Consider the following 11,617-nt stretch of genomic DNA (forward strand, 5'->3'; position numbering starts at 1 on the left):
TTATTTGTGCTTGAATTATGCATTGTCTTGTTCCGATTTGTTGTATAAAGCCAAATTTCAAATTTTAAAAAAAATAATAATTGAACCGCGAAACCGGCGGTTCGAAAACCGGAACCGCCAAAACTGCCGGAAAACCGGCGGTTCCGAACCGGAACCGGAACCGCCGGTTTTCGAACCGGAACTGGAACCGTGAAATAGCCTCACGGTCCGGTTCCGGTTCCGCCTCCGCCAAAACCGGAACCGGCGGTTCCGAACCGAAACCGCCGGTTTTCGAACCGTGGGCAACACTACCCCCACACATCACGCTATGTCTCCTTCTCTCTAATCCTCTCCCTCTCTCTATCGACAGATTTGAGGATTCCTCAAATCCCGTCGCCTTCACCGACAATCCGTTCTGATTTCCCCCAAACCCCGTCGCGTCGCTGCTGATCCGGGCTACTGTTCGCCGCACGCTGTTGTCTCCCGGGAATCGTTGACGTCGCTGTTTCTGTGGCCGTCTCACTCTGCCAAAGTACCGCCGGCGTTCACTGCTCTGCCGACGCTCGCCCGACCTGAACGCCGAGAGGTCGTCGCTGCTGTTCTTGATCAGCCACCGTCGCTGTTTCCGCTGCTCGAATCCGTCGCTGCCTCTCACCGCCGCGGTAGCAGGTCGACGTCGACATTGCAGCAGCTGTTCGTCGCCGTTGCTCGCTGCTGCTGCCGTCAGAGTGGAGGAAGTCTGGCCACCGCGGAATCACCGTAGCCCACCGGCAGCGCCGAGTCAGCCATCTCGCTGCTCGGCCGCCTCATCCCACTGTCGCCGCTGCACAGCCGCCTCCCACCCGAAAACACTCCAAACCAGCCTCGAACCACCCCGAAATGTCCCGCAAGACACGTTCTCAACATAAAGTTAAGTTCTTTCGTATTTTTAATTACGTTCGGTGATTGTTTGATTGGTTGGTTGTTAATTCGCTTGAAATGGCTATGGAAGTGGATTATGAAAATGAAATATGGAACAACATATATGTATTACTACTTATCTCAATCATGCTTTAGGAATTAAGAAGGGAGTATACCTCAAAAAGGATTGAATTTGGTGGTGGGGAAAACAAAATGAAAGCAATTCCTTCTTCTTCCTCAAAATCGGCTCTCACTCTCTCTCTCACTGTTTTTTTTCTTTTGCTTTGCTTGAGATGTTGAAGTGGAAGGGTGAGGGAAAGATAAATAACTTTTAATTTTGGGTGACTCTTGAATTTTGTAGAGTTAATTGGGGGAGATGGAAGGTGAAGGAGTTGGAAACATGAAGGGTCTCCAATTGAGAAGAAACGGCCGAGAGGGAGGAAAGAAGAAGAAGAAAGACTTGGGCTTGTTCCCACATTTTGGAATTAAAATTGGGCTTCCAAACTTGAATTTGTTTTGGGCTTGTTTAATTGCAAGCCCAAGTTTGTAAAATTCTTTATTTGTAGACTTTTTATTTGTTAGGGCCAAAAGCCCTTTTTACTTTTAAGAATATTGGACTTAATTTAGGATCCCAATTATTTACTTTTTTTTTTCCGCAATTCTTTTTATTAATTAAAGTTCACGGAAAACTTTAATTAATTTCGTCGTTCCAATTTCCAACAACATAAGGAAAGAAAATAAAGAAAACGAGAAACATGGCATAACGATAGAATTTTTTTATTTTTACTAGATCACATTTTTTTTTAGTACTTAAAAGTACGGGTGTTACATTCTATCCACCTTAAAAGAAATTTCGTCCCGAAATTTGCTCATCTCTAACAAACATTCCGGGTACTTCTTTTTCCTTTCATCCTCGATTTTTCATGTAGCCTCCTCATAACCAGCATTGTTGCTGCTCGGGCACTCTTTGGCAAAATGTCCAACTCCACCACATTTGTAGCACACATTAGTCCCAACTCTGCATTCACCCAAATGATTCCTTTGGCACTTGGCGCAGAGAGGTGCTCTCTGACGGTACTCTCCACTTTGGTATGGAGTAGCTTGCTTTCCTTTACCCCGGGCAGAATTTGGGGTACCCTGGAACCTCTTGTTGTCAAAGGGTTTGCGGTTCCCGTCCCACTTTCTCTTGTCTCGGAAATTCTGCTATGGCGTCGGTGGTGTTGGAGTAGTAGGTGTAACTGTCTTTTCCCGTGGCATCGCTTCCTCCACGTCCAATGCACGAGACAGTGACTCGGCATACGAGAGCCTTCCACGGCATGCCAACGCCATCCTGATTTCGTGCCTCAGACCGGCATAAAACTTTTCCGCCATCTTCTCGTCGGTATTTACCTGCTCCGGTGCATATCGAGACATATCGCATAGGGCACGGTCATATTCAGTCACTGTCATCCGCCCTTGCTTCATATTATAAAATTCGGCCTCTTTAGCTTTACGGTAACTCCTCGGAATGTACTTATCATATAACTCTTCCTTGAAGTTTTCCCAAGTTAGTGCGTCCAGTTGTTCACACGACATCGTTCGCTGCTTGGTTTCCCACCAATATTCTGCGGACCCAGAGAGCTGCTAGATCACGCAATTTAGGCGCTCCTGATCGGTGCACCTTAGGAATTTAAATATGCGCTCTATGGCACGTATCCATGTTTCAGCCTTGGCCGGATCTCCCATTCCATCAAACAACGGAGGGCATTCTTTTCGAAATTCCTTTTCAATATTTCGTTCTGGCTGTGGTGGTGGTGGTTGTCCCTCGGGTCCCACACTATTCTGGGATTCATTGCTGACCTTGTTTTGATTATGAACTGGTGCGCGTCTTGGAGGCATTCTGATTAACATACACGTTAGTACAATTACCCAACTTTTTACTCATCACCACTTAAGTATTCGTTCCTTTTAAACCCTCTTTCGTTCCATCGATAAATATATTGCCTCAAAAGAAACAATAGTCCACACGTATACATTTAGCCTGCATCCAAAGCCTTGGAAGTCTATAACTCATAATATTATACGCCATTCGTTATCACGTCCAACATCGATTGCATAAACATTTCTCATTTCAAAATATTTTACCTTCTCTTTTGTTGAGCGCGGCGAGACGGAATGTTGAGCCTTCAATGAATACTCTTTTAGTCTAGCGAAATAAGTCTAGACTACGACTGAAAAAAAAAGACTCTCGGTCCAGAGCGGAAGGAAAAATTGCTCTGATACCATTCTGTCACGACCGCACTTCCTAAGGATAGGAAGTACGGGGAATCGTGACTCGTGGGGGATTTAAGAGGCGGGGAAGAAGGGGGAACAATCAAAAGGAGTACGACATATCGATCAAAAGATGAAATTTCATTTATCAACAAGGTTTCAAAACTCGAAGGTACACAACGTGAATGACATAGTTTGACAATTCAAAGGAAATCAAGGAAATTCTTATTACTTGGCATAGCGGAAGCATTTGAGAGTTAGCTACTACTATGTATGAAGACACAATAGTAACCAGATCATTTATTGAATACTGTCTCTGTCCAATGCTCAACATCCTCCGTCCTCCGTCCACGCTCAACCTGCACATAGGAAAAACATATGCAGGGGCTGAGTACTTGATGCACTCAGTGAACTCATGCCCGAAATACATTTATCATTTAAGACATGTCAAGCCATCATCGAATGAATCTCGGGTTTTACTTTAAAAAGGCCGAGAAACACTAAATCATTCCTTTAATAAAATAGTGCCTGCGCAGGCACACATCATCCCCCATCATGTACCATATCTGAGCTATCATGTGAAACGAGAATGTGGCCACAATCTCGATCACTGGACCGGCCGACCTAGGAGACGGCTCACGATCCCTATCAGTGCACTAGTCCGAGTAGGGACTCACTCCCTAGTCAGACCCGAATTCGTTAACTATCAAAGTCTAGTAGGATATTATCCCAGTAGACAATCAGATAGGCAATTCAAAACATAAAATACGGCATGACATACTATTTTAAACCACCCTTATTTCACCATAACATATCATTTCAAATAAAAGAGTTTAAGTAATAAAGCCCACCTCAAAAGCTTAGGATTTCCGTAAAAAGTTCCTCGTTCCGACTTTAGCGTGCGTGCGAATCACCTTTTCAGTAAATACATAAAGTACACATCAATCTCGGTAACGAAGACATTTTAGAATGCATGCACTCTAATTAAAATCTTTTAATTCGTTTTCTCGGTTTTCGTGCATTTTTTATTATTCGACGGCCGCCCATGGCGTCGCGTGCGACGCCGGTCGGCCGCTTACGCTCGTTCTTTCCTCCGTTGGCTCCTCGTCTTTTCCGGGACGTCGAAAATAATTTCTAAAAAATTATTTAAGCGTATACTTTAATTTTCGTAATTATTTACCGTTGAAAAAGTATTTATTCATACTTGGGATAAAATTATTCATTCTTCAAAAAGTCTTCCGGGAATTAATTAAATAATTCGCCACGATTAACTATCGGCCCAACGATTTATTCCCCAACCTTATATCTCCAATTAAAGTTTTAAAGCCCAACACAATTTAAAGAGGCCCAACTTTTAAAAAAAAACAAAGGCCCAAGTTCCACAACAACAAAAGTGGCCCAAATTTCTTTCCTTTCCCCCACACATCACGCTATGTCTCCCTCTCTCTAATCCTCTCCCTCTCTCTATCGACAGATTTGAGGATTCCTCAAATCCCGTCGCCTTCACCGACAATCCGTTCTGAGTTCCCCCAAACCCCATCGCGTCGCTGCTGATCCTGGCTACTGTTCGCCGCACGCTGCTGTCTCCCGGGAATTGTTGACGTCGTTGTTTCTGCGGCCGTCTCACTCTGCCACAGTACCGCCGGCGTTCACTGCTCTGCCAACGCTCGCCCGACCTGAACGCCGAGAGGTCGTCGCTGCTGTTCTTGATCAGCCACCGTCGCTGTTTCCGCTGCTCGAATCCGTCGCTGCCTCTCACCGCCGCGGTAGCAGGTCGACGTCGACATTGCAGCAGCTGTTCGTCGCCATTGCTCGCTGCTGCTGCCGTCAGAGTGGAGGAGGTCTGGCCACCGCGGAATCACCGTAGCCCACCGGCAGCGTCGAGTCAGCCATCTCGCTGCTCGGCCGCCTCATCCCACTGTCGCCGCTGCACAGCCGCCTCCCACCCGAAAACACTCCAAACCAGCCCGGAACCACCCCGAAACGTCCCGCAAGACACGTTCTCAACATAAAGTTAAGTTCTTTCGTATTTTTAATTACGTTCGGTGATTGTTTGATTGGTTGGTTGTTAATTCGCTTGAAATGGCTATGGAAGTGGATTATGAAAATGAAATATGGAACAACATATATGTATTACTACTTATCTCAATCATGCTTTAGGAATTAAGAAGGGAGTATACCTCAAAAAGGATTGAATTTGGTGGTGGGGAAAACAAAATGAAAGCAATTCCTTCTTCTTCCTCAAAATCGGCTCTCACTCTCTCTCTCACTGTTTTTTTTCTTTTACTTTGCTTGAGATGTTGAAGTGGAAGGGTGAGGGAAAGATAAATAACTTTTAATCTTGGGTGACTCTTGAATTTTGTAGAGTTAATTGGGGGAGATGGAAGGTGAAGGAGTTGGAAACATGGAGGGTCTCCAATTGAGAAGAAACGGCCGAGAGGGAGGAAAGAAGAAGGAGAAAGAAGAAGAAGAAGAAAGACTTGGGCTTGTTCCCACATTTTGGAATTAAAATTGGGCTTCCAAACTTGAATTTGTTTTGGGCTTGTTTAATTGCAAGCCCAAGTTTGTAAAATTCTTTATTTGTAGACTTTTTATTTGTTATGTCCAAAAGCCCTTTTTACTTTTAAGAATATTGGACTTAATTTAGGATCCCAATTATTTACTTTTTTTTCCGCAATTCTTTTTATTAATTAAAGTTCACGGAAAACTTTAATTAATTTCGTCATTCCAATTTCCAACAACATAAGGAAAGAAAATAAAGAAAACGAGAAACATGGCATAACGATAGAATTTTTTTATTTTTACTAGATCACGACATTTTTTTTAGTACTTAAAAGTACGGGTGTTACATAAGTCTCAATCTCTGATCCTCTCGGCCCTCTCTTTCTATGACGGAGTAGTCCAAACTGTGGTGTACCCCTTGATCTAGTGTGCATTCAGTGTTTTTTTAATTTTTTGTTTTTAAGAATTTATAACATCTACAGAATAGAAAATAAACCAAACACGTACAACAATATACTAGTTCTATTGAAAGCGAGACCTATCAACAACTTCGGGTAAGTCTTAGAATGTGCTTGAGTGAACTACTGTTCTTAAAATAAAACCTATATACCATAAAGATATTACCAAAAATAAAAACTTCTTCGTCTTTGAGTCCAAACGTGGTAGATGCTTATCACCCGTTGAAGAAGGAATATCCTTATAAAGACAAAAGAAAAAAATTAAAGAAAACAAACAAAAAAGTAAATTAACAAACAAAAAGTTAAACTATCTATCGTCTCCTCAAAAACGGTGCTAAAACTTGATGTGTATATTAAGTACTTACATATATGTCAAGTAATGAATAAAGTTTAATTATTTTATCCCTAATATTACAACTTAGTTGCAAGATCAACCGTAATTGTCGTACTTTGGGCTGATCCTAAGGAACACATAAGATGATTTAGCTTAGTGCATCAAAAGAACATTAAAATATTTGTCTTGGTTTCGAAGATTTGATTTTAATAACAATGATAAATGCACAAAATAAACTTAAGATACAAACAAGAAGAGAAGTTATTGTCACTCCAAGCGGTATATGAACGTATTAGATGAGATTAACAAGTTATCATCTTATATTCAATATAAGTGAGACGAAGGAAATTCTTTTTTATGGTAACACGGAACATGTTCTACACGGAAGCGCGGGCAAACACAACCAACTACTACATGATTTTTCCATTTAATCCACTATTAAACTATCATCTGAACAATTCTAGATTAATAGCTTATCATCAACTTTTTCATCTAATCTTATGTTAAAGAGACGATAGGATAAACTAAATCGAGATTATAACAATCATATTGATATGAATCACGATAACATTAATACTTCATCCGCAAAATATTCAACTACATCCTAGGAGCAACAATTGAGAGTTTAGCCTAGAAATATGATCGAAAACACAACCAAAACCATGAGTGTCATGTTCTCGTGGAATGTGACAGTGGCTTTGACTCGGATCGTCATAACTTGGCCGGAATGGCTTCCTTCTCCCTTCCCTCCTCTTTTTCTCCTCTCTTCGGTCTCTCAGGATACCCCCAAAATGAGCCCCAAAACGCCACTTAAAAATCATGAAAAAACAATCAATTTGCGGTTTCGCGCAACACTGCTTGGTTGAGTAAAACCTTTTGCCTAGGAATTTTTGGTCACTTAAACTCACTCTGACCGAGTGGATTGTAGACACAAGCCCACTCAGTCGAATACAACCTTCTATTTTGGAACTTTTGGTCGCTTAGACTCAGACTATTCGAGTGACTTCTCGCCACATTTACACTCGATGGAGTTGAATTTTCTGACTGCTTCCAAAGTTCATTTTTTACTATGGACTTCATTGTAACTCCATTTTTTGTCTCGTTCCATGCCCTATAATGGAAATGTTGTGTTAAATTGAGTTAAAATATGTGTAGTACCAATAAAGTTAACGGGATAAAAGATGAATATTTGATTCACATTAATATAATTATTAATATCCTTTCGTCCCATAATATGAGTCACATTTGGTATGGGTACGTGTTTTAATAAATGTAAAGAATATTGAGTTAGAAAAGTAAGTGGAATATGAGGCCGACTTTTTTATATTGGTTTTATAATAAAATGTGAGTGAAGTGTGAGTTAGTGGAATGTGAGACTTACTTATCATTTATGCTAAAAGTGAAATGTAACTCTTATTGTGGGACGGATGGAGTAATAAATTAGTAAAAAAAATAAAATAATAATGAATCTTAAAAAAGAAATGTAAAAATAGAAATAAAGAATTGGAATTAAAAAAAACATATGCAATTAAGTAGAAAGTGAATGATGGATGATTGTTATGTTAATTTTGTTTAAACCGTTGTTTGTATGGCTAAAAGTATTGGCAGACTAGCTAAGTATGATGCTTTTGATAGTGACTGAGTCCTTACCACTTTAATTTAGTCTTGCCGTTGCTTGGTCTGTAAATGCAAGTAATGTAATTTCTTAGCTTAATTTTGTAATCGATCTTCAAATTGCAACCCAGGATTTAATTAGAAATTAATAGACAAATATAGATGGCATAAAGAAATTAAGGCTGTGTGCGGCCCAATCTAAATTAAATGGATATTTATTGGACCTAAATATATTGCAAATTCTACACAAAAATAGAAATTTTAGAGAAGCACAATGTTCATTCAATTGAGATGGAAGCTAATCTGTAGTAATTCTATTTTACTGTTTAATGTTAAAGAACATTTTTTTTCTTTCGTTATTCTTGGGCTTTTATTGTTGTATTTATGTGATGGTATAAGATTCGGAAAGAGGAGTATAAATAAAAGATGATAATAATTAATCGGATTATTTGATAAGGTCAGTGAGAGACCGATCGAACTGAAACAGTCGATTAACCATAACCAATAAATTTGGTTGTTGGTTAAACAATAACCGACTTGTTACAATTTGAATATTAAGTACCCGATAACTGATATACCTTCCCTAAGGCACATGATATTAGTCCTAGTGTGTGATTTACAATCTATAAACTTCAAGAGGGGTTTAGATTATACTTCCTCCGTCTGCAATAAATGTTCCATTTTTCCTTTTTCATCCGTCTGCTAATAAATGTCTCATTTCACTTTTACCATATTTGGTAAGTGGACCTTATATTCCACTAACTCATTCTACTCACATTTTATTATAAAATCAATATATAAAAGTAGGTCTCACATTCCACCAACTTTTCTACCCACTTTACTTCATAAAGTTAAACAATTTCTTAAAATCCGTGGCGGTCAAATATGAGATATTTAATAGCGGACGGAGGGAGTAATAGTGCTTGCCAAAGCATAGCTTCGGGATGAAAAATTAAATTTAGTAATTACAATCGTAAAAGGGTATGACGAATCATTACCAGGTTTATATTTATTTGTTTTAATATTTTATTCTAGTATTACTAGTTAATATTTCATCCGTCCAATAAGAGTACGCACTTTTTTAAGTCTGTGCATAAGAGTATGTACTTTCTAATTTTAGAAACTATTTTTTCTCTAAAGAGATGAGACCCATTTTCCACTAAAAATACTTTAATTATTTTTTCTTTATACCTCTCATGCTTTACTAATTATTATTAAAACTAGTGCCCAACCAAATGTGCATACTCTTATGAGACGGATGAAGTATCAATCCTCACATTTGGTACTATAGATAGTACTCCCTCTATCCATAATAAGAATATTGGATTGGAAAAGGTAGTGGAGTATGAGGTTCACTTTTTTATATTAATTTTATAATAGAATGTGAATAAAGTGAGTTAGTAGAATGTGAGACCTACACCTACTTACCATTTATGGTGAAAGTGAAATGTGACTCATATTATGGGACGGACCGAAATGGCAAAATGTGACTTTTATTGTGGGACGGAGGGAGTACAAGAGATTAAAATTGTACATATTAATTACTCCTTCCGTCCCACGATAAGAGTCACATTTTGGCATTTCGGTTGGTCCCATAATAAGAGTCGAATTTCATTTTTACCATAAATGGTAAGTAGGTCTCACATTCTACTAACTCACTTCACTCACATTTATTATAAAACTAATATAAGAAAGTGGACCATATATTGCACTAACTTTTTCATCCCACTATTCTTTACAATTCTTAAAACACGTGCTCATATCAAATGTGACTCTTATTGTGTTACGGTGGAGTAAATTATTAGTTCATGTGAGTATGATATTCATGCTTCCCTTAGTTATGTACATTTGCATAGTAAATTAGGTGGTGTTCGGTTTCCAAGATAAAATAATACGAAGATATAATCTAGGCTGAATTATGAGATTATTTTAGTCATAGGGGGTTAACTATGACTAATTATCTCATGATTATCCATCTATGATTGAATTGTGAAATTTAATCTCACGAACCAAATATATTACAAATTTAATCTAAGATACAATCTTGCAAACCGAACATCCCTTATGGTATTAATTTAGTGCTAATCAAAGTGCTTCACATGGTCCCAAATTCTTAATTGACGACGACTATAGCGTCATCTCTAATCGCCTCTCGCACCCGCCTCTTAAGCCTATAAGGGTCGATTTCGATATTCTAATTCCTCAAACACATTGACAATTAGGAAAATAAAAACCTTCAAAACGTTCATTCGTTTGTCACTTCAGCTTTTATTTTGTCACAACAGTTTTGATTTCGTTGTAATCTTAAATGATCAGAACAATGTCAAAGTTCATGATTGTTGCAAACAACTTTTAAGTTTGTTGGAAATTCCAGATTTCATAAATTTCGTGATTTTAGATACCATTTCTCCAATCTCAATATTCAAATTCATTTTAATATATTCATTTGTCACATCAGCTTTTCAAGTTGCCTGTTGATTTAATTTCAGCAAAATCTTAAATGGTGGAAAAATTGTTCCAAAGGTCAAAAATTGTTACAAAGTTAGTGATTTCAGAGACCATTGTCAATTTTGTATATTGCATAATCAACAAATATATTACCCATGATGTATCCATAAAGTCTTGTTAGGATAATAAGTAGCTTAATGTGATAACTTTGATAATAATCAATACATTAAAATGTCAATACAGTGACATGAATATATCAATACAAAGACAAAGTATGTCAATCTTAATCTGTGTTGACATACTCATGTCATTGATATAATTAAATTAATATTTTAAGTGTAATAAGAGATTAATTAATAATGTAATAGGAGATTAATTAATAATGAAATACTTAATTAACTCTAATATTAATTAAATACTTTAATTCTAACTTAAAATATAAATAGTATAAGTAGTTTGGGACAAACCGAAATAAAAAAGTGCGAGTAACATGGGATAAAGAGAATATAATGATGTGACCTCACATGAAGGACCCAAGACGAGGTCCATGACGAGGCGGCTGCGAGAGGGGCTTTCCACCTTCATTCAAAGGACCATGCAAGAGGAGTCTTTGAAGGCGAAGGAGCCGACGATGAGGATCGTATTGAAGAATGGAGGCCGGCCGGGGGAGCAAGGAACGTCAAGGCAGGAGGAAAACCTGGTCTGGCGTTTTGCATTCGAAAATCGCCCGACTGGGCGAAACAACAGCGGAGTCTAGTGAGAACGCCCGGCCGGGCGTTTTCACCCTGAAAATCACCCGATCGGGCGAATTGGTGTCGAGTCCAGGGAGAAGACCCGGCCGGGTGTTTTGCACCTAGCAATTCACCCGATCGGGTGAAACTACGCGATACTTAGATTTTGTGGGCTCCTTTTTAGAATTTTGGGTCTTTGCTATAAATAGCAACTTTCTTTTTTTTATTCCTTAGCCAATGATTGAAAATAGATACTTGAGAGTTTGTTTCCTCTTAATGAGGGTTTTATCCAATTCCTATATTTCTAGGTTGCTTGATCATCAATTGATTCAATCAAGTATGGTCAAGTATAGGTGTGCATCAAAGGTTTGTGAATCCCTTTGAGTAGTGGAGCCATTAGT

General features: G+C 38.7%; 1 long non-coding RNA gene across 1 annotated transcript; it reads left to right on the top strand.

Annotated features, from left to right (window-relative positions):
- Positions 1-4,574: 4,574 nt before the first annotated feature.
- LOC121799913 lies at positions 4,575-5,781 on the top strand. The gene is made up of 2 exons (XR_006050389.1): positions 4,575-5,142; positions 5,495-5,781. It is a non-coding gene; the product is annotated as an uncharacterized LOC121799913 (long non-coding RNA).
- Positions 5,782-11,617: the final 5,836 nt, after the last annotated feature.

This window comes from Salvia splendens, chromosome 4 (assembly GCF_004379255.2).
Source record: "Salvia splendens isolate huo1 chromosome 4, SspV2, whole genome shotgun sequence".
NCBI classification, from domain to species: Eukaryota; Viridiplantae; Streptophyta; class Magnoliopsida; order Lamiales; family Lamiaceae; genus Salvia; species Salvia splendens.